Genomic DNA, 24626 nt, shown 5'->3' on the forward strand with positions numbered 1-24626 from the left:
CCAAGTGCTGGCATTCGTGTGTGGGGGCTTTGGTGAGGGTGGCTTGTGGGGGGGATGTGTATATGCATTGGGCATGCTTTGGTGATGGGTGTCCATGCTTAGTGGACGCATGCAGGCCTAGGTTTTGGGATGTGTGGGTTGTGATGGTGAGACATTGGCGGGGAATAGGTGTGCTGGGGGTGGGGGTGAGGATGGTGGTGGGGGTGAGGATGGTGGTGGGGGTGGGGGTGAGGGTGGGGTTCGAGGATGGGGGTGAGGGTGGGGTTCGAGGATGGGGGTGAGGGTTGGGGTATGATTTGGCATGCAGGTGGGGGGGAAGCAGTATTGAAGCTTCAACTTACCAGTATCCATTCCTCCGCCGACTCCTGCGAGGCCGTCAGGATGCAGGATGTTCAAGACTTCCTCCTCCCATGATGTGAATTGTGGGGGTTGAGGTGGGGGTCCTCCGCCAGTCTTCTGCACGGCGATGTTGTGCCTGGATACCATGGAACGCACCTTCCCCCGTAGGTCGTTCCATCGCTTCCTGATGTCTTCCCGATTTCTGGGGTGCTGTCCCACTGCGTTCACCCTGTCGACAATCCTCTGCCATAGCTCCGTCCTCCGGGCAATGCTGGTGTATTGTATCTGTGTGCCGAACAGCTGGGGCTCTACCCGAACGATTTCCTCCACCATGACCCTGAGTTCTTCGTCTGTGAAGCGGGGTTGTCTTTGGGGTGCCATGGGGTGGTGTGTATGATGTGTGGGGTGGAGTATGTGTATTTAAGTGAGTTGAGTGTGGTGGTGTGTGTTGTTTTGTGTGTGGATAGTGTGTGGGTGATGGTGTTGAGTGGCTGTGGCTGTTATTTTTTGGATGCTGGTGTCTCGCTCTTGCCTTCTTTACGAATTTTTTAGCGTAGGGGTTTGTGGGTGATGTGGGTGGGTGTTTTATATTGTATTGTGTGTGTGGGAGTGGTGTGTGTATGTGTATCAGGTGTGTGGGATTCAAATCGTCCAATGTGGCTGAGTTTTGTTCATTTGTGTGTATTCTGACCGCGGCGGTGTGTCCCGCCAATGGAATACCGCGTTTGAATGACCGCCGCGTGGATTCGTGGGTTGTAATGGCATGGGCGTATTTCTGTTGGCGTGACGGTGGAGGTTTTGTCACCTCCACTTTTCCGCCGACCGCTGGTCTGGCGGTCTGTTGTGGCGGTCGGATTTTCGGAGGTTTGCCTTCTGCGGGTCAGAATGACCGTGGCGGGTTTCCGCGACCGCGGCGGGATTATGGAGGATTTCTGACCGGCGGTAGGCGCCTTTTACCGCCGAGGTCAGAATGACCACCTTAGTCTGTCCAAACGGGCAGCAGTGTTGCTCTCCCTGCGTCTTGCATGTGCCCTATCTGCCACCATTTCCTGACCAAGTTATCTATGGAAGAGGAAAGGTTTGCCATGTTTGCGTTCATAGCAGTGAACTGGTTGTCCACATTAGCGAAACCCTGGGACAGTGTGTTCTGCATTCTGGTCAGGTTACGATTCAGCAAACGCATGTCTGTTTTGCAGCCGGTAACTTTGCAGTAAGGATGCAATTGTTTGTCGGTGACATCCTCCTCACTCGCTGACTGCATTGGGCTTTGCCGGCGATGCACAGAGCCAGCTGACCTATGTGGTCGACTCTCCCTGATCATTGGCCCCGGTGTCATGTTGGCTGCCTCTAAACCCAGATCAGGATCATCCATGTCCTCTGGTGCATGTTGGACGGGTGGTGTTGTCATGCACTCCCCAGCAGTTTCTGTGGCAGCCTCCTCTTGTGTGTATGTGGCTGGTTCATCTCCCTGCACAATGGCACTTTTGGTGGCTCCTTGTAGGAGACCTGTGGGACACAGGGGAAACACTGTCAGTGCCTCACATATGTTTGATGCCTTAGAATAAAAAAATCTCTATATTTGGACTACTGTACTACATTGCCCATAATGCACTGTTCTATAGGTTGAAAAATGGGAATGGAGCTAATTTGGAGGTGCATGCTTATGTGTACTGTGGTTGTGTGCATGGTGCATAGAGTGGTGTAAATAAGTTAATTTTGGTACTTACTTTTGGATGTTCCTGGAGCTGAACTGTAAAGGTCTCCAATGCCAAGTACTGCCTCCGGCTCCAGAGTGGTCTCCACCATGGTTTCGATGGCTGTAGGGGGGGTACTGTAGATGGGCCCCCTCCAGTGCCATGCATCTCCCTCATACGCTCAGCCACCCTTTCCCTGGTCCTGGAGCGGAGGTCGTACTGTTGTGTAGCCATTTCAGTTATAGCTCCATGCACGTTAGTTTAATACACTAGGCCGCTGTGCACCTTGACCTAGATATATTTTATTCAGCTTTGCATTGTTATTTTTACAATAACCAGTTTTACGTTCTTGTTTTAATTTCTTCTATCTAACTGTTTTGCTTAGTCCAGCACTGTGTTCTCAAACAACACATTCTTGGTCACTCTGTGCTTCAGTCAAGGCTACAGTCTGGTACATTGCCGGTAAACGTGGTAGAAGTTTAGTCTCCAACATTCGTAGAAAATACACATCCTTACGTAGGGACATTTTCTTACAACAGCAGCTGTGTTAATTATAAAAACACTTTCTAGTCCCATTACACATCAAGAGGGAGATTCCAGCCAGGGAACCACAACTGTATGGTGAATGCTTCGCTGCAGATGCTGACGAAGACTACAGTCCTTTGCTCAGGTATGAGGGTTGATGTCCTCCCAGGGGAACCTGAAAGGCAGGATTAGAGCTTAACATGCCGTGCTCAAAATATGATTTAGATAGGAAATAGTCCATCGATTCTAGTGGCAATATGATAGCATTATTCTTATGCTTCACTCTGATCGTCACCATTTTAATATGGTTGTGTTGTGTCGTTCTGGTTATTGCAGCTCACGCTTTGCTATCTCAAATGAAGTTGTTTTATTAAACCAATCTTTAAAACTTATACTGCTCTTATTGTCATTTATGTATGGGACCGAATTGTGAATGAGAGAACCGGATGCGACCTGAGTGACCACGACTTCCTTGAGAAGTACAATATGTCATGCGCTCGGCTGTCCAATCATTGCTACCTTTCGGGAGGGATGAGGCACTGCTAGTTAGCCTGAGTAAAGCCTGGATTTGGAGCGACAGGTGTCACCCACCGTGGGTCAGACTCAGTATCCCACACTGTGGACGATCTTGCTGCTAAAAATCCAGTAGTCTCATTAGAATAATGAGAGCCTATGCGACATGGTGCCGCTAACATTTGGTCAGGCTCTAATTTTCGGGTCCTCCGGAGTATCTCTGTCTCATTATATATAATGACACCTCAATGTCGTATGCGGAGACGTCTGTGGTACTGAGGCCCGTATTTATACTCCGTTTGGGCCGAATTTGCGTCGTTTTTTTCGACGCAAATTCGACGCTAAACTAACGCCAACTAACGCCATATTTATACTATGGCGTTAGAGGCGTCTAGCGCCAAAGTTCCCGGAATGTGCGTCATTTTTTAGCGTGAACCCCTTCCTTGCGTTAATGATATGCAAGGGAGGCGTTCCCGTCTTAAAAAATGACTCCCAGGCCTTTACGTGGTATTTATACTCCCGGGCAAAAGAGACGCCCGGGAGTGGGCGTGGCTAAAAACGGCGCATTTGCGCCGCTTTTTAACGCCTGGGTCAGGCATGGCGTTAAGGGACAAGTGGGCTCAAAATGAGCCCAGAGTGCCCTCCCCTGCCCCCAGGGACCCCCCCTGCCACCCTTGCCCACCCCAGGAGGACACCCAAGGACGGAGGGACCCATCCCATGGACATTAAGGTAAGTTCAGGTAAGTATTTTTTTTAAAATTTTTTGTGGCATAGGGGGGCCTGATTTGTGCCCCCCTACATGCCACTATGCCCAATGACCATGCCCAGGGGACAGAAGTCCCCTGGGCATGGCCATTGGGCAAGGGGGCATGACTCCTATCTTTACAATGATAGGAGTCATGTTGATGGGGGATGGGCGTCGAAAAAAAATGGCGCAAGTCGGGTTACGACGATTTTTTCGACGTAACCTGACTTGCCCCATTTTAAGACGCCCATACGCCATTTTCCCCCTACGCCGGCGCTGTCTGGTCTACGTGGTTTTTTCCCACGCAAACCAGGCAGCGCCGGTCTGATTGCGCCGTCTAACGCCATTCCATAAATACGGCGCCCGCATGGCGCTTCAGAATGGCGTTAGACGGCGCAAAATTTTTTGACGCTAAACTGCGTTAGCGCAGTTTAGCGTCAAAAAGTATAAATATGGGCCTGAGGATTTCCACCACAGCAGTGTAAGTAATCCTATTACAACTGTAAGTTGTTCAAGCTTGAACTTTAAAAGGAAACCCCATTTTGGCGTGCCTTCTCTGAACTCATAGGGGGTCATTCTGACCCCGGCGGTCTGAGACCGCCGGGGCCAGGGTCGGGGTGAGCACCGCCGACAGACCGGCGGTGCCCCGCAGGGCATTCTGACCGCGGCGGTTCGGCCGTGGTCAGATGCGGGAAACCGGCGGTCTCCCGACGGTTTCCCGCCACCCTGCAGAATCCCCCATGGCGGCGGAGCGCGCTCCGCCGCCATGGGGATTCTGACACCCCCTACCGCCATCCTGTTCCTGGCGGGAGGATGGTGGTAGGGGGTGCTGCGGGGCCCCTGGGGGCCCCTGCAGTGCCCATGCCCATGGCATGGGCACTGCAGGGGCCCCCGTAAGAGGGCCCCACAAAGTATTTCAGTGTCTGCCATGCAGAAACTGAAATACGCAACGGGTGCCACTGCACCCGTCGCACCCCTGCAACTCCGCCGGCTCCATTCGGAGCCGGCATCCTCGTTGCAGGGGCATTTCCGCTGGGCCGGCGGGCGCTCTTTTGGAGAGCGCCCGCCGGCCCAGCGGAAATGTAAGAATGGCCGCCGCGGTCTTTTGACCGCGGTGCGGTCATTTGTCGGCGGGACTTTGGCGGGCAGCCTCCGCCGCCCGCCATAGTCAGAATCAGGGCCATAGTGTTACTATCATGGCGAATCCCCAACATGTACAAATAGTTGTTAACATGAGACAACCTCTCACAGCACACTTATTAGCAAATGGCCTAACGGCCCCGGGAGGTCCAGTCACGTTTGTGGTGGATGCCCACACAGCTTATAGAACAGAACTTTTTTACTCTTGGGTCACATTTCCAGCAGTTGATGGGAACACAAATACATTTCACCAAAATACACCTGCGAACGCGCCTGAACAATACAGAGTGTACGCATATTTAGAGATTCCCCTATCGTATCAAGAACATAATAACTGGCTTGATGGCACCCTACCCCATACAATATTACCAGTTAGGTTAGGTCCACTAAGTAATGATGGTTTTATTGGCCACCTATACACCACATCCTGCAGTTGGGAATTTAGCAGTAGCTGAGGTTCGTCGCTTATTCATTGAGTTAATAGCAATATATAGATGATCCGTACCATTCATGATGCAAACACTAAATACAAACCCAGCACACCCACATGCAGTAACACCAGGTATAAATCCTGCGACTGTACATTTGATTATGGGTAAAGTACCCACCAAACGAGAAGAAACTCAGTTTTGGTTAACACAGTATTTCCCCATACGGGACCTCAGGATAAGCATAGAATATTAACGATGTGCTTGCCCTTTGGGATGGTCCCTACAGTAGAAAATTGTAATACCTGGGGTACGGTATTTGCCGCACTCTACACAACCGCACATGGTACACTGACACTTGCCAATTTACCGGAAGTGCTGAAACAAATTCAAGATGAATATGGGGCTGCCCCTGCCCTAGATTTGGGGATGCAACTGATGGGCAACTTTGCCACGGTGTCCTCAATCATTTTAAATAACCTTAAAGGGGAAGCAGTCGCACTTGCAGTGCGCATGCGGCTTCATGGCGTTCCGCAACAAGACCAAGAACGAGAGCTGCCTAAAATAATAGCGGAAACATATTCAAGTATCGGTCGAGATAGCTTAGGGCCCAGACCACAAAAACCTCAATTTCAGGGTAAATCAAATAAAGATAATTCCAAACAACAACCTGAGGGTAATAAGAAATGCTGGGATAAAAAGCAACAAATTCCTAAAAAAGAAAAGGGAGGATCTCCACGTACGGAGACCCCACAGAATAGGTATAATATCAGAAATAGAGATAATATCAAAATGCCTGATAGATATCAATATACTGATACACGCCAATCTCGTTCCTTTCAGGACTCATCGGAAAAGAGAAATGAGAGAGGTGGGTGATCAGAGCGAAGAACGGAGTACGTGAAACCGAGACAGGAATCACAACGCTCTTCGGAGGTTTTTGTTAAAAAGGAAGAGAAAACTGCCCAACCAAAAACAACAATTTAAAAAGAAAAAAGTGACAGCAGTCGCAGTCCGACATGCCACACAGGTAGAGGGTCCTCTTGAAGAACAAGAATTGGGCTCTAGCATTGCTAGACAGCGCAGCAGAGGTCACAATAGTTTACCGGAATCTTCTAGAGCATCTGGAGGTGAAAGCAACTGATGACTTTATATAAGTAGAAACAGCGGACATGCATGTCTCCAAGCCTGATAGGGTGTACAAAGTGACGCTGCAATTAGGAGACATTGAACGCACATTAAACACAATTTTTGGGGATCGCAAAGTTAAAGTGTATGATGTCTTGTTGGCCGAACAAGATTGGCCGCCTGACTTTGTCCGTACCTGCCTGAATGGAGAAGATGTCATTAAGCCTTCCTTCTCGCCCCTTGTTCCAGAGGAGCTGGCTGAATCCTATTCCATTGAATGGGCTCTAGCACAAGCGCCTGCATTATACAGAAATCACGTGGGGTGGGATAAAGGCTCCCCCTACCATGTAATTCCCATAAAAAGTGAACCTCAGCCACAACTGTAGTATCCTATAAAATATGAAGCAAAAGCACCAGTGAGAGAAATACTCATGAAATTAGAGTACCAGGGCGTGATTGAACCCTATGTCTCGCCAATGAATAACCCTTTATTCCCCGTAGCTAAACCAGACCATTCATACAGAATTGTCTTAGACTACAGACATTTAAACAGCCTTACACGCACCTATGCTATACAAAATTCACATAGCACTGCACTAATGAACAACATAGTGCGTAAAAAATACAAAACAACAATAGACATTTCAAATGGGTTTTTCTGCCAGAATATAGCGCCTGAAAGCAGGGACTTAACAAGCTTTAGTGCCCTAGGATCTTACAAAAAATTCTGTTGTTTACCTCAGGGGTATAAGAACAGCTGAGGACTGTTCGTGGCTCGTGTCACTGCTATTTTACACGAGATTGACCCTGAAGCATTGTCCTATGTAGATGATATATATCTCACAGGTGATGAGTTACTACAACATTTAAACCGGGTAGCCCTCATTGTTGTAGGGTTTGCCGAATTTGGCTACAAATGTAACTTCCAAAAAACAAAAATTGCCTTCCTCAGCGTCCTGTTTCTAGGTTATGAGCTGTCAAGTGAAGGAAATAGCCTAGCGCCACAATTTTTAGAAAAATGCGCACAGTAACAACAACCGAATTCGATTAAAAAACTCCAATCATTATTGGGTTTCTTAAATTTTGGCAGAACCTACATTCCAGATTATGCTACGCGCATAAATCCTTTATATGACCTAATACGTCCCGATTTTTCAAGTAAATTCTGGACAACTGAACATACACGCATTCTTAGAGAATTGCAAACAGACATGCTTGCAGCACAACATTTACACACAAGGAACAACAAAACTCATTTTGTCATCAGGGTAATAGCTGGGGCCATCGGTTTCACCTATGTGACATTTAATGAAGGTGAGACAGTCCCGATTGCATACAAATCACATTTGTATTCAGTAGCTGAACAACTTTTTGCTCCCACAGAGAAAATTCTCACTGCTGTGCAGATGGATGGCTGTTATTAAAGAAAGACCTCTTGCCCAAGGAAAATGCATTATTGTTGTTTCTCCAATCCAAGCCCTAGAAGCTGTTACAAAAGCTAGCGTTACAAACGCAAAAGCACTACATCCACGTTGGATACAATGGGCTACGTCATTAACAGCCACTGATGTAGACTATATTTTTGACCCAAAGTTACAAACTCAGGAATTCCTAAAATATGAAGTAGAATATCCGATTTCAGCAAATACCTTGCCTATTGATCAGTATCATGGAGTTATGTACACCGATGGCTCTGCACAACCTGCAATTGGAACTAAACATCAATATTCTGCTTCTTGTTCAGTCGTAAGTGGCTATATGGAAGGGGATACATTTTGTCCTCTACATACCTTTACACAGACCCTAGGGGATTGTACAGCACAATTGGCTGTGCTAAAAGCTCTGCTGATGGCACTGGAACATACGCATCCGGCACAGCCTACGCTGATTGTTTGTGATTCATATTATTGTGTCCAGTCCTTTAATGAATACCTGCATTATTGGTGCCAGAATGGGTTCAGAGACTCCAAAGGCAACACCATTAAACACAGACTAATGTGGGGGAAAGTAGCGGATCTGAAAGAGATGCTACCGAATATCCATGTTGTGCATACACGTGGACACCAGCGCGTTGGAATACACGTTGCTGGAAATACATTGGCTGATGAAGCCGCAAAGTCAGCAGTGGCAGTAGCCACTGTAGCTGCAGTGGCTCGCTCGAGTTCCAAACCAGATGCAGACATTTGGGCTGCCGTAAAAGCTACGGCTGATGGTACGCCCCATCCTAAAGGATTTCCTAACAAATATCAATACCATATGGGAAGTATGCTGAATGCTGAAGTTAAGATACCAGGTGTAGGCATACGAGACGTCCCTAACAAAGATATAAGACCACAATTGATCAAAGCAGTGCATGAGGGGGTGGCATCTGCACATGCTGGTGTGCGGCTACAATTTCAATCTTACAGGCCCGTTATTGGTGGCCAGGTCTCTAGAAAGAGACTAAGCAGTATGTCCTTTGTTGTGACATATGTCAACAAATTAAAGTTTCCACGGCCAAGCGCCCACCGCAGACACCCCTCTTAATTTCAAACAAACCATTACAGTGTGTGTACTTGGACCACTGCAGTTCTCTATCACCTGATAGTGCATACAAATACATATGAGTCATTGTTGATTCATGCTCCAGATTTGTATGGGTGTGGCCACAACGCTAGGCTGACGCTCGGACTGTTATTAAAGATTTGCGAGTCTTTATCGGTACATATGCAGTTGTGGCGTTCCATTTGGACCAGGGCCCTGATTTTGCCTCAAGGGCATTCAGGGACACCATGGCTTCGTTGGGGTTCCAACTGCAGTACTCGTCTCCATTTCATTCCGAGGGAAATAGTGTTGTGGAGCGATTAAACAGCGATTTAAAGCAATCCTTAATAGCCAGAGTCTTAGGTACAGGGCGCAGTTGGCTTAATCACCTGTAGGGAGTCCAGAGAGCACTAAATAACCTGCCTAGAAGGTCCTGGGGGGTCATACTTCATATGAGTGCCTGTTTGGAACCCAAATGTTTGTTCCGGATCTTGATGGTCCTGGCGTGGAGGCAGCAGAAACACCTTTTGACATAAATTAACATGTCACTGTTTTACAGGAATTGCAACAGTTCTGTGATGATAATTCTTCCAAAAGTGCCGCCTCCACAGGAATTAAGGATGTGCCAGTAACGTCTACCAGCTGGATTCCCAGAGTTGGGGATCTTGTATGTGAAAAAGTTGCAGTGAAAAAGGAATTTGGCACTTCTTATCGAGCACCAGTCCCTGTACTAGGGATACACAGTACCAGAACTGTTATTCTGCCACCATTGGCAGGTGCCAAAGAAAATCGTTTTTTTCAATTGACAATGTCAAGTTACACCATGTGGCCAATCCTGCACAGCAGACCAAGAGGAACATCCAGTAGTTCCTGAATCCCTCTCACTACTGGAGAAGAAGTTCTGCTACAAGTTGTTTATACCAACACTGATACCTCTCCGAGCTTGGGGAGGGTAGAAAATGATCTTGCATTAGTTCCACTAACATCAACTAATTTAGAAACGTTTGAACAAGTAAACTCAACTACAAGCCAAGCGGATGGTGCCGTCTATAGCGTGCCACCACAGGAAACATCAACTCCACCACTGACAACGGGTACCCCATTTGCACAAACTGCCTCTGGTTACTTTGTCGACTTCCACAATGATTTCTCAGACTCATTCGCCTCTTCGACAGCTGATTTGTCAAGGGCACGTAAAATAACAAATTGGCTTAAAGAAACATATTTCATTTTTCCATGGAACTATGTATGGCTTTCTCTGACTGTCCTAGCCTTTCTCCTTTGGATTGGTTTTGTTATTACCTTTTTCTTATTAATACATGTTCATTTTCTTCCCGAAAGTTCAGCGGTTGAATAGGTGGAGGAGGTTTTGAAACCACATTTTTCATCACATAAGGTCCGAAGAGACTTATCCTTTGTGAACATTTCCGCAGTGCCAATTCCTGATGGGATTGTTTGGGACAAAGTAATGTTTGAAATATATGGACCCACGGAAATTATTCAAATACTGTATGTGTTCAAATTATCAATGAATGATATAGTAATACCAGGCATTGTATCTGATGATTGGGATGTGAAAACAGTTGATTCTATGATGATAGAATTGCAATATTATACTGTCTTTGAAAACGAAGATGTTTACCAACTCAAAGAAAATTATGGTGATATGTTTTGCTATAGTGATTATGGGCACCACTTCTTACATAGAGCAAGTAGTCCCAAAACGATATTTAATTACATGCAATGGGAACATTGTCCAACTCCACCGCAAGGGAGTTCTAAAACTTATACTGAAAAGTTTACATATTTTTCTGGGCACAATCAAAAGAATGCTGAGTCATATTATTTTAAAGTACCTTCTACTAAGGATATACACATGGTATTGACCAATATGAAATTCATATATTCGGAATCTTTTGTTTCACGGTTAACAATAGAAGGTTATGAATATTGGTCCAAATCAATTGATTTGAAAAGTGTCTGGGGAATGAAAAATTGGCAGATAAAGGGAAAGGAAACATTGTTTAGAGCATGTCTTGTCCCTGTCCAAATGATATTTTTAAATGAAACAGTGCAACAAATAAGTTGTTTAGGCTTAGCAACAATCAGAGAATTGGACATGCCCAGTATACCTGCCCCTGCAAAATTTGACAACTGGCAAAAATACACGGAAGCAACTAAAGATGAGCTCATTGAGTGAGTCCTAAACGGTACGTTTAATGCTTCACTGACATGTCCAGGCGGGTGGTTATTGTGGCCCATAGATACCTACAGGTGTCATCAACAATTTATTAACTCCTTGGGGGGTTTTAGGACGAGTAGGTCAGACCCTCGCTATATATCACCAGAACATGCAGATATCATTACAACATATAGGGGGTCATTACAACATTGGCGGTAAAAGCCGTTACCGCCGCGCAGAAGACCGCCAACACACCGCCGCAGCCGCGGAATTCCGCAACAGCTATTATGGCCCACATCTCGGAATCCGCCAAAACTTCCACCGTCACGCCAACAGAAATACGCCCACACTATCACGACACACGAATCCACGCAGCGGTCTTTCAACCACGGTATTCCATTGGCGGTATACACCACTGCGCTCAAAATACACACACATCTCCAAAACACAGCCATATTGGACAATTCGAAATACACACACCTGATACACATATACACACCACTCCCACACATCCAATACAAAATAAAACACACACCCACATCACCCACAAATCCTTACGACCACATTTACAGAGAGAGGGCCAGAGAGAGACACCACCATCCACAAACTAGCAGCCACAGGCACACAACACCATCACCCACACAACTTCCACGCACAAAACACCACATACCACTACATATCACCACCCTTATCACCACACACACCACCCCACACATCACCTACACCACCCCATGGCACGGCAGAGACACTCCAGGTTTTCGGAGGAGGAGCTCAGGGTCATGGTGGAGGAAATCATCCGGGTAGAGCCACAGCTATTTGGAGCACAGGTGCAGCACACCTCAATTGCAAGGAAGATGGAGCTATGGCGAAGAAACGTCGACAGGGTCAACGCAGTGGGACAACACCCAAGAAATCGGGACGACATCAGGAAGAGGTGGAACGACTTACGGGGGAAGGTGCGTTCCGTGGTCTCAAGACACCACCAGGCGGTTCAGCGGACTGGCGGCGGACCCCCACCTCCTCACCCACAACTAACAACATGGGAGGAGTAGGTCTTGGCGATTCTGCATCCTGAGGGCCTCGCAGGAGTCGGTGGAGGAATGGACTCTGGTAAGTCAAATCTTAACTATTACATCCCCCACCCTAACTGCATGCTATCACATACCCCCACCCTCGCCCCCACCCCTATCACTCCAACTTCTCACAAATGTACCAATATCACAAACCACACATCCCAACACCAAGCCCTGCATGCAACAACAACGCATGGACACCCATCACTAAAGCATGCCCACTGCACATACCCACACACCCCCCTAAACCATCATCACACAAGCCCCCACACAGGAATGCCAGCACTGGGGTACACGGTCACCCACCCATTGCACACCCTGACACACACAGATGCAATAATCATGCTTTTCCACCCCTGCAGGATGACTACCCAACGTCACAAGACAGGAGGGTCCAGACATCTCCACTCCACCCACAGAAGCGGCCCACAGTGATGACAGAAGCTCTGTCCAACTGGATCTAGATGACCAGCCCGGACCATTGTGGGCCTCAGGACAGTCAATTCCCCTCACACAGGCCACCACAGACCTTCCCCCCTCTGGTAACACCAGCACAGCACCCACCCAGCGGGCCCATACCTCCGTCCCCAGGACACGTCAATCAGCTGTGTGTCCACCACTACAGGGAACCCAGGATAACCCACCACCCCAACAACAACAGGGACCTGGGGGGCAGTCGTAGTGGGCACACGGTCCAAGGGTCCGGAGGCCCAGGAACACAGGAACACAGGGGAACTGGGAGGGCTGCTGTGCGACAGGGGGCGGACAGGCCAAGGGAACCCACTCTCCACGAGGCCCTCTCCTCCATCATTGGAGCATACCACCACTCCCAGGAGACGATGGCAATGGTCCTGACCAAGTTTCAGGAGACCTAGCGCATGCAGGAGGAACAGTATTTGGGGTTCAGGGAGGAACCATCAGCTCCACCCTGGGCACCATCGTAGGGGTGCTGAAGGAAATACTCAACACCAGGAGGGACACTGTGGCACTACAAGGGGCCCCTGACACTAGCATGGACGATGAACTGCCCACCACCTCCGCCGGCACTAGTGGACAGGAGGCACCACCACAGGACAACCACACCAGCACCCCGTCCCCTGCAGACGATGAACCACCCCGCAAACGGCCCCTGAAATCCAGGATCAAGACAGAGCACAATGCCAAGACCCCCGCCAAGAAATGAGACCACCCTGAATGTCTAGCCACTGTCCCACATAGTCACCCTGTCCATAAAAATACTGCCCCAGCTCCACTTCCTATGCCCATATGGGCAATGCACCTGTGAGACTAATAGACTGGACTCTGCCATGGACACTCCTCCGCCATCACCTCTCACCATTTGACTTCCCCCTCCAATATTTTGTATGTAAATAAACACACCTAAAGCACCAAAAGATCTGGAGTCTGTCTGTGATTTCGAAATAGTGTATTTGCAATTACAGTGACACAATTTTCAGGAATTAGTAATGTCAACATACCTATGTCACACAGCTCTAGTCCATGAGGAATCTAAGCAGATGACACACGTTGGGACCCACACCTGTGAAACCGTAAGGGAAAGTGACAACTCAGTGACCATAGAATGGGTGAAATCGACAGACAGGATATAGGTAGAAGTGTAAAAGTACTTGTAGTAGGCAGGAATGTATTCTCACCTGTGTTTCACTGGAAATATTGCTGGATGACTGAGTCCCTGTTGTCAATGTCTTCTTCCTCTGCTTCCTCCTCATCACTGTCCACAGGCTCCACAGCTGCCACAACACTGCCATCTGGACCATCCTCCTGCAGAAAAGGCACCTGTCGTCGCAAAGCCAAGTTATGAAGCATACAGCAGGCCACGATCATCTGGCACACCTTCTTTGGTGAGTAGAATAGGGATCCACCTGTCATATGGAGGCACCTAAACCTGGCCTTCAGGAGGCCGAAGGTGCGTTCGATCACCCTCCTAGTCCGCCCATGGGCCTCATTGTAACGTTCCTCTGCCCTGGTCCTGGGATTCCTTACTGGGGTCAGTAGCCATGACAGGTTGGGGTAACCAGAGTCACCCAATAGCCACACCCGGTGCCTCTGTAGTTGACCCATCACATAAGGGATGTTGCTATTCCGCATGATGTAGGCGTCATGCACTGAGTCAGGGAACATGGCATTCACATAGGAGATGTACTGGTCTGCCAAACATACCATCTGTACATTCATCGAATGATAACTCTTCCGGTTCCTGTACACCTGTTCACTCCTGTGGGGGGGGGGGGGACCAAAGCCACATGGGTCCCATCAATGGCACCTATGATGCTGGGGATATGTCCAAGGGCATAGAAGTCACCTTTCACTGTAGGCAAGTCCTCCACCTGAGGGAAAATGATGTAGCTCTGCATGTGTTTCAGCAGGGCAGACAACACTCTGGACAATACGTTAGAAAACATAGGCTGGGACATCCCTGATGCCATGGCCACAGTTGTTTGAAAAGACCCACTTGCAAGGAAATGGAGCACTGATAGCACCTGCACTTGAGGGGGGATTCCTGTGGGATGGCGGATTGCTGACATCAGGTCTGGCTCCAACTGGGTACACAGTTCCTGGATTGTGGCACGGTCAAACCTGTAGGTGATGATCAAATTTCTTTCCTCCATTGTCGACAGGTCCACCAGCGGTTGGTACACCGGAGGATTCCGCCATCTCCTCACATGTCCCAGTGGACGGTGCCTATGAAGGACAACAGCGAGCACAGAGTCAAACAACTCAGAGGTATGTACCCACAGTCTACACAGTACAGGATTCATACACAAAATCTGTCCTGTATGTGTGTTGAGAGTAGGCCTAGGTATGTGTGACGCAGTTGGTAATTAGGCCATGTGGGCCCCTGAAATGGCGGTTGCCTGACCTCTAAAGCGGGACAATGGGATGTGAGGTAACTGCGCTGGCGTTGTACACCGTCGCGGTAGGCAGTCGAAGACCGCGGTGCAATGCTGCATTGGTTAACATTGGACCTCATGGGTCCCAGGAGCCAATGACGATGTACGCCGGCGGTGATGGTACGCACTGCCATGGACGTGACCGCCGCTGACGTGACCGCCATTTTCTAGCTGTTGAATCACTCGATACCTGATCTTCGACAGGAGAGGACCTACACTGCAAGTGCTGCTGTGACCTCGGTCTGGAAGAGACAATGGCTCGTGCGTCTGGGGAAAGGGCCCCTGCCTTCACATCGGAGGAGTTGGAGAAGCTTGTGGATGGGGTCCTCCCCCAGTACACGCTACTCTACAGTCCTCCAGACCAACAGGTAAGTACACAGGGAGCATGTTGTATGGGCTATGCCTGTGTGGAGAGGGCTGGTTGTAAGAAGGAAGGGGGCAGAGTTCTGCGTGCATGAAAGACGGTGGGTGCATGTGCCACATGGCAAGGGTAGGGATGGGGGCCACTCACTTTGACGGTGCAGTTGGTAATGACTTCTCTTCTTCCCCTGTACATTTCATGTAGGTCAGCGCCCACCAGAAGAAGGATATTTGGCGTGCCATCGCCAAGGACGTCCGGACCCTGGGGGTCCACCACAGACGGAGCACCCACTGCCGGAAGAGATGGGAGGACATTCACCGCTGGAGCAAGAAGACAGCGGAGGCTCAGCTGGGGATGGCCTCCCAACATGGGAGGGGTGCCTGTCGAACCATGACCCCCCTGATGTTCCGGATCCTGGCTGTGGGCTACCCTGAGTTGGATAGGCGTTTGAGGGCATCACAGCAGACACAAAGAGGTGAGTACACTCTCATTCTGCTGACTTTGCACGCAGAGGAGGGGTCTGGGTGGGGGAGGAGGGCTGTGGGTTTCCCTAGGCCAGGGCGAGTTGTGTAGGCTATGCCCCTTCGTAAGGCATGGCCCTGTGGCCTCCCACCCCACCTCTGTAGAGTGCCAAGTACAGCTATTCATGCACCTGTGTCATCTATGTGTGCAGATGTCGTCCATAGCCTTGTAGGCCATTTCCCAGGAATTGCACTGTAGAGCCCAACAGCGCGACGTAATGCAGGGGGCTGCTGTGTCTGTATTGTCCGACAACGGTAGTGGTAAGCCATGCACTCAACCTGTCTTTCTTCTGTTCCCCCCCATTTTTTTGCGGTCTCCCTGTTCTTGTATGCATTAGCATCATCAGGCGGAGGAGCAGTGGCACCAGAGCACGAGGGAGCTGCATCCCACATGGGCATGGAGGCCCACACTACGGACTCTGAATACACCAGTGGGACGGAGGGCGAGGGCAGCACCACAGCGGTCACAGGATCTGCAACCAGCGACACGGACTCGTCCTCCGATGGGAGCTCCCTTGTGATGGCGGAAAATCTGTGCCCCCCACTTCTACAGGTACAGCCACCACCCCCCCTACCAGCACTGCCCTCCCAGCAGCCCCTCAGCCTTCGCCCTGTGCCTGCTCACCCAGGATGGTGGGCATCACCTTCGCCCCAGGCACCTCAGCCCCTGCCCCTGTCACCTCTGATGCCCTCAGTGAGGAGGCCATTGACCTCCTCAGGTCACTCACTGTTGGGCAGTCTACCATTTTGAATGCCATCCAAGGTGTAGAAAGCGAGTTGCAACAAACCAATGCATTCCTGGAGGGCATTCATTCTGGTCAGGCTGCCCTTCATCGAACCTTTCAAACTCTGGCCTCAGCACTGATGGCAGCCATTGTCCCTGTGTCTAGCCTCCCCCCTCCAACTTCCTCTACCCAGACCCAACCCCCTGTACCTCTGCCTATCCCAAGCACACCATCAGACCAGCACGCGCACACCTCACCACACAAGGGAAGATCAGGCAAACATAAGCACCACACATCCCACAGGCACTCACGCAAGCATCACACACACACAGACACACCAACATCCACTGCCTCCACTGTGTCCCCCTCCTCCTCGTTTCCCTCCTCCCTCCCAGTCTCGTCTCCACTCACACCTGCATGCACTACCACTACAGCCACTACATCCCGCACCAGCACACCCACCACCACACCCCGCTCACATGCAGTCACCACCCCCACTACCATTCACACGTCCCCTGTATCCTCTCCCAGTGGGTCTGTGACACCCCCTCCGAAGATACACAAATGCAGGGACACACCCACCCAAAATACATCCACCTCACAACAGCCTCCAGCGCATGCACCTGCACCCAAAGCCACAAAACGTACACATCCTACAAACACCACCTCTTCCTCCACTCCCAAACCCCCTCCAGCTACCCATCCCAGTGTCTCCAAACAACTTTTCCTGTCCACCCTTAACCTATTTCCCACCACCCCCGTCCAACTCATAGGTCCCGTACTAGCACCTCAGCCACAAAATCTCCGGGACCAGTGGTGCCTGTTGTCACAGGTATGTGGAGTGCACCGGCCACCAGGCCAGCCACTCTGTCACGGAGCCACAGCACAGCCAGTCCCCCCCCTGTGAAGCACCAGAAGTTGGCCAGTGCCCGGCGGGAGAGGGGGAAGACTCCAGCCAGCCAAGCCGCTCACAGGGGTCCCGGTGGGAGTGTGACTCAGCTGTGACTCCTCCCAAGGTGGGGAAGGGGCAGAAGAAACCTGCAAAGTCTGGGAGGAGCAGCACGGTGGAGGAGACCGCCATCATCCCTGCTGGCCAGGAGGGCCCCGCCAGCCCCATCGTCGCTGCCCAGGAGACCACCGCCAGCCCCATCGTCACTGCCCAGGAGGCCCCCGCCATCCCCATCGTCGCTGCCCAGGAGGCCACCGCCAGCCACAGCCCAGCTGCCCAGGAGGGCCCCGCCAGCCACAGCCCAGCTGCCCAGGAGGGCCCCGCCAGCCACAGCCCAGCTGCCCAGGAGGGCCCCGCCAGCCACAGCCCAGCTGCCCATGAGGGCCCCGCCAGTCACAGCCCAGCTGGCAAGGATGGCCCCGCCAGCCACAGCCCATCTGACCAATGAAGGACCGCCAGCCACAGCCCAGCTGGGCAATGACGGACCGACAGGGCAAGCACCGCTGAAGAGGGCAAGCACCACTGAACAGGGCAGAGACTGCCAAGGCAAGCACCGCTGAACAGGGCAGAGACCGCCAAGGCAAGCACCGCTGAACAGGGCAAGCACCGCTGAACAGGGCAGAGACCGCCAAGGCAAGCACCGCTGAACAGGGCAAAGACCACCAAGGCAAGCACTGCTGCACAGGGCAAGCACCACTGAACAGGGCAAGCACCGCTGAACAGGGCAGAGACTGCCAAGGCAAGCACTGCTGAACAGGGCAAAGACCGCCAAGGCAAGCACCGCTGAACAGGGCAATCACCGCTGAACAGTGCCGAGACCCCCAAGGCAAGCACCGCTGAACAGGGCAAAGACAGCCAAGGCAAGCACCGCTGCACAGGGCAAGCACCGCTGAACAGGGCAGAGACCGCCAAGGCAAGCACCGCTGAACAGGGCAAAGACCGCCAAGGTAAGCACCGCTGCACAGGGCAAGCACCGGTGAACAGAGCAAGCACTGCTGAACAGGGCAGAGACCGCCAAGGCAAGCACCGCTGAACAGGGCAAAGACCGCCAAGGCAAGCACAGCTGCACAAGATAAGCACCTCTGAACAGGGCAAGCACCCCTGAACAGGGCAAAGACCGCCAAGGCAAGCACCGCTGAACAGGGCAAGCACCGCTGTACAGGGCAGAGACCGCCAAGGCAAGCACCGCTGAACAGGGCAAGCACCGCTGAACAGTGCCGAGACCGCCAAGGCAAGCACCGCTGAACAGGGCAAAGACAGCCAAGGCAAGCACCGCTGCACAGGGCAAGCACCGCTGAACAGGGCAGAGACCGCCAAGGCAAGCACCGCTGAACAGGGCAAAGACCGCCAAGGTAAGCACCGCTGCACAGGGCAAGCACCGCTGAACAGAGCAAGCACTGCTGAACAGGGCAGAGTCCGTCAAGGCAAGCACCGCTGAACAGGGCAAAGACCGCCAAGGCAAGCACCGCTGCACAGGGTAAGCACCTCTGAACAAGGCAAGCACCCCTGAACAGGGCAAAGACCACCAAGGCAAGCACCGCTGAACAGGGCACGCACCGCTGAACAGGGCAAAGACCGCCAAGGTAAGCACTGCTGCACAGGGCAAGCACCGCTGAACAGAGCAAGCACTGCTGAACAGGGCAGAGACCGCCAAGGCAAGCACCGCTGAACAGGGCAAGCACCGCTGAACAGGACAGAGACCGCCAAGGTAAGCACCGCTGAACAGGGCAAGCACCGCTGAACAGGGCAAGCACTGCTGAATAGGGCAGAGGCCGCCAAGGCAAGCACCGCTGAATAGGGCAAAGACCGCCAAGGCAAGCACCGCTGAACAGGGCAAGCACCGCTGAAGAGGGCAGAGACCGCGAAGGCAAGCACCGCTGAACAGGGCAAAGACCACCAAGGTAAGCACCGCTGCACAGGGCAAGCACCGCTGAACAGGGCAAGCACCGCTGAACAGGGCAGAGACCGCCAAGGCCAGCACGGTTGAACAGGGCAAAGACCGCCAAGGCAAGCACTGCCGAACAGGGCAAGCACCGCTGAACAGGGCAAAGACCGCCAAGGCAAGCACCACTGAACAGGGCCAGCACCGCTGAACAGGGCAGAGACCGCTAAGTCAAGCACCGCTGAACAGGTTAAGCACCACTGAACAGGGCAAAGACCGCCAAGGCAAGCACCGCTGAACAGGGCAAGCACCGCTGAACAGGGCAAGGCCTGCCAACTCAAGGACCGCTAGCCCATGAGCGGCAGGGGCAGTGACACAACTGGGACCGTCACGGGGTGAGTGATGCACTCTGGGCACCAGTCCCCCTCCAGAATCAGTGGAGAACAGCATCCACTACCTCTGTCCTTGGCAGGATGAAGCACTCCGGGCACCAGTCCCCCTCCAGAACCAGTGGAGAACAGCATCCACTACCTCTGTCCTGCACAGGATGAAGCACTCTGGGCACCAGTCCCCCTCCAGAACCAGTGGAGAACAGCATCCACTACCTCTGTCCTTGGCAGGATGAAGCACTCTGGACACCAGTCCCCCTCCAGAACCAGTGGAGAACAGCATCCACTACCTCTGTCCTTGGCAGGATGGAGCACTCTGGGCACCAGTCCCCCTCCAGAACCAGTGGAGAAAGACATCCACTTGAGAGACTGTGGCTTTGCACTCCCCAGGATTGAACAGTGGGCAACCCAGCCACTGTAGAGACTTGAGAGACTGTGGCTTTGCACTCCCCAGGATGAAACAGTGGGCAACCCAGCCACTGTAGAGACTTGAGAGACTGTGGCTTTGCACTCCCCAGGATGGAACAGTGGGCAACCCAGCCACTGTAGAGACTTGAGAGACTGTGGCTTTGCACTCCCCAGGATGGAACAGAGGGCAACCCACCCACTGTAGAGATTTGAGAGACTGTGGCTTTGCACTCCCCAGGATGGAACAGTGGGCAACCCAGCCACTGTAGAGACTTGAGAGACTGTGGCTTTGCACTCCCCAGGATGGAACAGTGGGCAACCCACCCACTGTAGAGACTTGAGAGACTGTGGCTTTGCACTCCCCAGGATACATCAATGGGCATGGAGCCCCCTCGTGGATCTGGCGTTGTGCACTCATCCGGCTGAGGTGCCCCCCCCTTCCCTTCCCCCTGAGGTGCCTGTTGTATTTCGACCTGATGCCCCTGCAGTGTTCTCTCCGTCATGTTCGGGTATCTTGTGTGGGCCTCGCCCATGCATTTTGGGCCCAGTGGTCCACGGACTATGAATGGTGCAATACCTGGACTACTAATCGTGGTGTATATTTTGTTAATAGTGTATATCTATATTTATTTTTGCTTACTGATTTTTTATATATTACAATAGTTACACTCATTTCCTTTTGTCTTTGCATTCTTCCGGGGGGTTTGGGGGGTGTTACTGTAATGTATTGATATGCATTGGTGTGTGTGTTGTAGTGGGTGAGGGTGGGAGTGGGGGTTGGGGTGTTGCGTGTGAGTGTCCCTGTTTTTTCCCTCCCCCCTCCCCTATGTCGTAGGTGCAGTACTCACCGTGGTCTTCGCCGTCGGTGTTGGTGCTCCTGGTAGAGGAGCAGGAAGACTTGCGCAGAGAGAATATGAAGTTCCGGCTCCATGGTGTCGTCCTTCCTCGTGGAGTGTGTAGAGGTGAGCGTTTTTCCTTCGAAATGCCTGTTTCTGCCGTGTTTTTATCTGCGTTGAATCCGCCCCGGAAAAGGTGGCAGATTGGCCTGTCATAATAGTATGGGCGGTACATTGTCTCCCGTCTGTCTGTTGGCAGTGACCGCCGCACTGTTTGTCTGTACCGCTGTGGCGGTTGGAGTGTTAAAGTGGCTGTCTTTGTTGGCAGTTTCCGCCACGGTCGTAATTAAAAATCTTTTACCGCCGGCCTGTTGGCGGTCTTACCGCCGCTTTAACACCGTCTGCCAGGGTTGTAATGACCACCATAGTGTAGGAAAATTATGCCAACAGTGGCTAAAATCATCCTCACTAAACGCGGTTAAAGCACACCTCAATCTCTTGTCTAACACCACTGACTTACAAGATTTCTTGTCAGGCCCCAGAATAGCACGTAGGAAGCATTTCTTATATGCAGTATACAATGGAATATAGAAACTTTCTAAGCAAGATGCTGCAGCCCAATTAAGGCAAATAGATCACGAAAATATGAAAAATGCATTAGCTGTTGTGGATAATGGAATCAACACCTTGTCCGACCGGATATATACAATTAACAACATTGTCCCTTCTGCCAAAGACATTATACGATCTGATATGTCTTCTTTATATCATGGACAGAGTCAGACCAGGTCCATTATGCAGTTGGGTTGGACGCTTCAAACATTGAAGGCGGGTCGCGTTCCATGGCAGCACGTCAGCGCAAGGGAAATATTTTTTTCCTTTAATCTAACACGGCAACAACAAGTAATGGCTAAGAAAGAAGCGACTTAATGCATGCTTAACATCGAGAAACTAGAAAGGTTGCCTTTCACTGTGGCTGAAATACCATCGGCAGAGTGGTTAATACACGGGGTTATTAATCTGCCTATTTCAACACTACAATTCACCTCCTGTTTGAAACACATTCCAGTAGGCAGATATGAAAAGCTGGGAGATAGTTACATCCATGAGGTGTGGGAGCTTCCGTTCTTGTACAAATGCTTCAATGGCATGAAAGAGGTCTTTCTTAGCGGTAGTGAATGTGAGACTTCTGTCAGCCATTCGATGATTTGTAAACAGCTGTCCTTGCATGGGGCGTTTAACACCTCGGCTGCAAATTGGCTTGTTATCTTAAGGGAGTTCCAGTCCCCTTGATTAGACCTACGTTCCAGGTGCTTTCAAACGGCAGCTACGTCCTTCTCAATAGTGAAGGCTGTTGTGGCATGCGAGCCGGAATAGTTTACATTGTTTCGGTCTCTAAGGTCGTTATTTGCTGTGGGAACGTACTGTTTCCCCCCACTAAAATGAAGGAGGTAGCCGATATCTGGCCTCACATTGCTACTTCAAACGTGAATTTTGACAAGTTAAGTAGACTCAAGGCTTTATTGTTACAAAAGCATATGGCCCTTACATCTGCACGCGAGACCTACGCACTTCAAGTGGCAAGGTCATCAGCAGAAATACAGTCCCTGTTAAATACGAACTTTCCGAGACACTTTGATGAACTCCTGGGATGAATATTTAATGTGTCCAGCACGGCTGGATTAGCAAATTTTTTCAAAGCTGTCGGTTCTGGTTTTGTTCACACCTTCTCCTCCATATTCGGTTTGATACCTTCAGCTATCCACTCAATTTGCGGTAGTATTTTTGGGGGATTTCCGATAACTTTGGCTTTATTAGCCGGCATCCTGCTGTTGCTGTTATTTATGCACAATGGCTGTCCCGCCTCAACAAGGACAAATGACGGCGCTCCCATCAGCGCAGCTGTGTTGTGAACCTATGATGCAGCATTTCGGAGCAACACTCCTTGAGCATTTGGAGTGTAACTGGTCTTTGTCATTCAGACCGGTTTTGGATTGCGTGCAGCCCGTGTTCCAGTGCCATTAGTGCTCTTTTGAACATGCACTGGAAGTTTGTCTTTCACAGCAGCGACCACCAGCAACAGATGCTGATCTGTTGATGTTCTCGTTGAGGGTTCATCACCAGACATGCGCACTGAGGTTGCGTTTGCTACGTGAAGCTAATTATGAGTTACCCTTCCTGGAGGAAGTTGCCATCAACTCATCAATGGGCACTGCACGGGATGCCTCCTTGGTTGATATTGGGGCCATGGAACACTCCTGCTCCTCGATTATTTTTGGCGCGGACTTTCCGGTTTTGTCATTTGCCGAAGTGGAAGATCCCCAGCTTTCCATGACTCGTGTTTGATTTGGAACTCTTCTAAATTGACATTTTCATTGAATTCAGTTCTAAGCCACATGCTCATGTTTTAAATTGCCACGTAGTATGCTTGTGTGTCCTTTTAACTTGTCAAAATTGAGTAGGTTTTAGGTATATCTTAGGTTGAGATATTTTAGTTTTGGCTTGAACCACTTTCTACCGACAAGGGGAGGGTGTTGTGTAGCCATGGTTAGGTATGAGGGTTGATGTCCTCCCAGGGGAACCTGAAAGGTAGGATTAGAGCTTAACATGCCGTGCTCAAAATATGATTTAGATAGGAAGTGGTCCATCGATTCTAGTGGCAATATGATAGCATTATTCTTATGCTTCACTCTCTTTGTCACCATTTTAATATTGTTGTGTTGTGTCATTCTGGTTATTGCAGCTCATGCTTTGCTATCTAAAATGCTGTTGTTTTATTAAACCAATCTTTAAAACTTATACTGCTCTTATTGTCATTTATGTATGGGACTGAATCGTGAATGAGAGAACCGAATGTGACCTGAGTGACCACGACTTCCCTGAGAAGTACGATATGTAATGCGCTCGGCTGCCCAATCATCTCTACCTTTCGGGAGGGATGAGGCACTGCTCGTTATCCAGAGCAAAGCCCGGATTTAGAGCGACAGGTGTCACCCACCATGGGTCAGAGTTAGTGTCCAACACTGTGGACGATCTTGCTGCTTAAAATCCAGTAGTCTCGTTAGAATAATGAGAGCCTACGCAACAGTGCCACCTTTTGTGGACCTCATCTATTGTCCGGTGGCTGACTCCAATTGCATTAATTTTGGTGAGTATGTCCTGGCAGATTTTTTTCTTTTGGCTGTCAGGGACACTCATTGCTGCCTTTCCAAACAACACATCATGGTGCAGGCAGCACTCCTCTGTTACCACCTCCAACTCCTTCTCTGAAAACTTTAGTTTTCTTTTCCTGCCAGCACTGGGTGTCTCCTTTTCCTGAGATGCCATTGTTGCAGTAGCTCCTCTCACCTGGG

This window comes from Pleurodeles waltl, chromosome 3_1 (genome assembly GCF_031143425.1).
Source record: "Pleurodeles waltl isolate 20211129_DDA chromosome 3_1, aPleWal1.hap1.20221129, whole genome shotgun sequence".
In the NCBI taxonomy this organism is placed as follows: domain Eukaryota; kingdom Metazoa; phylum Chordata; class Amphibia; order Caudata; family Salamandridae; genus Pleurodeles; species Pleurodeles waltl.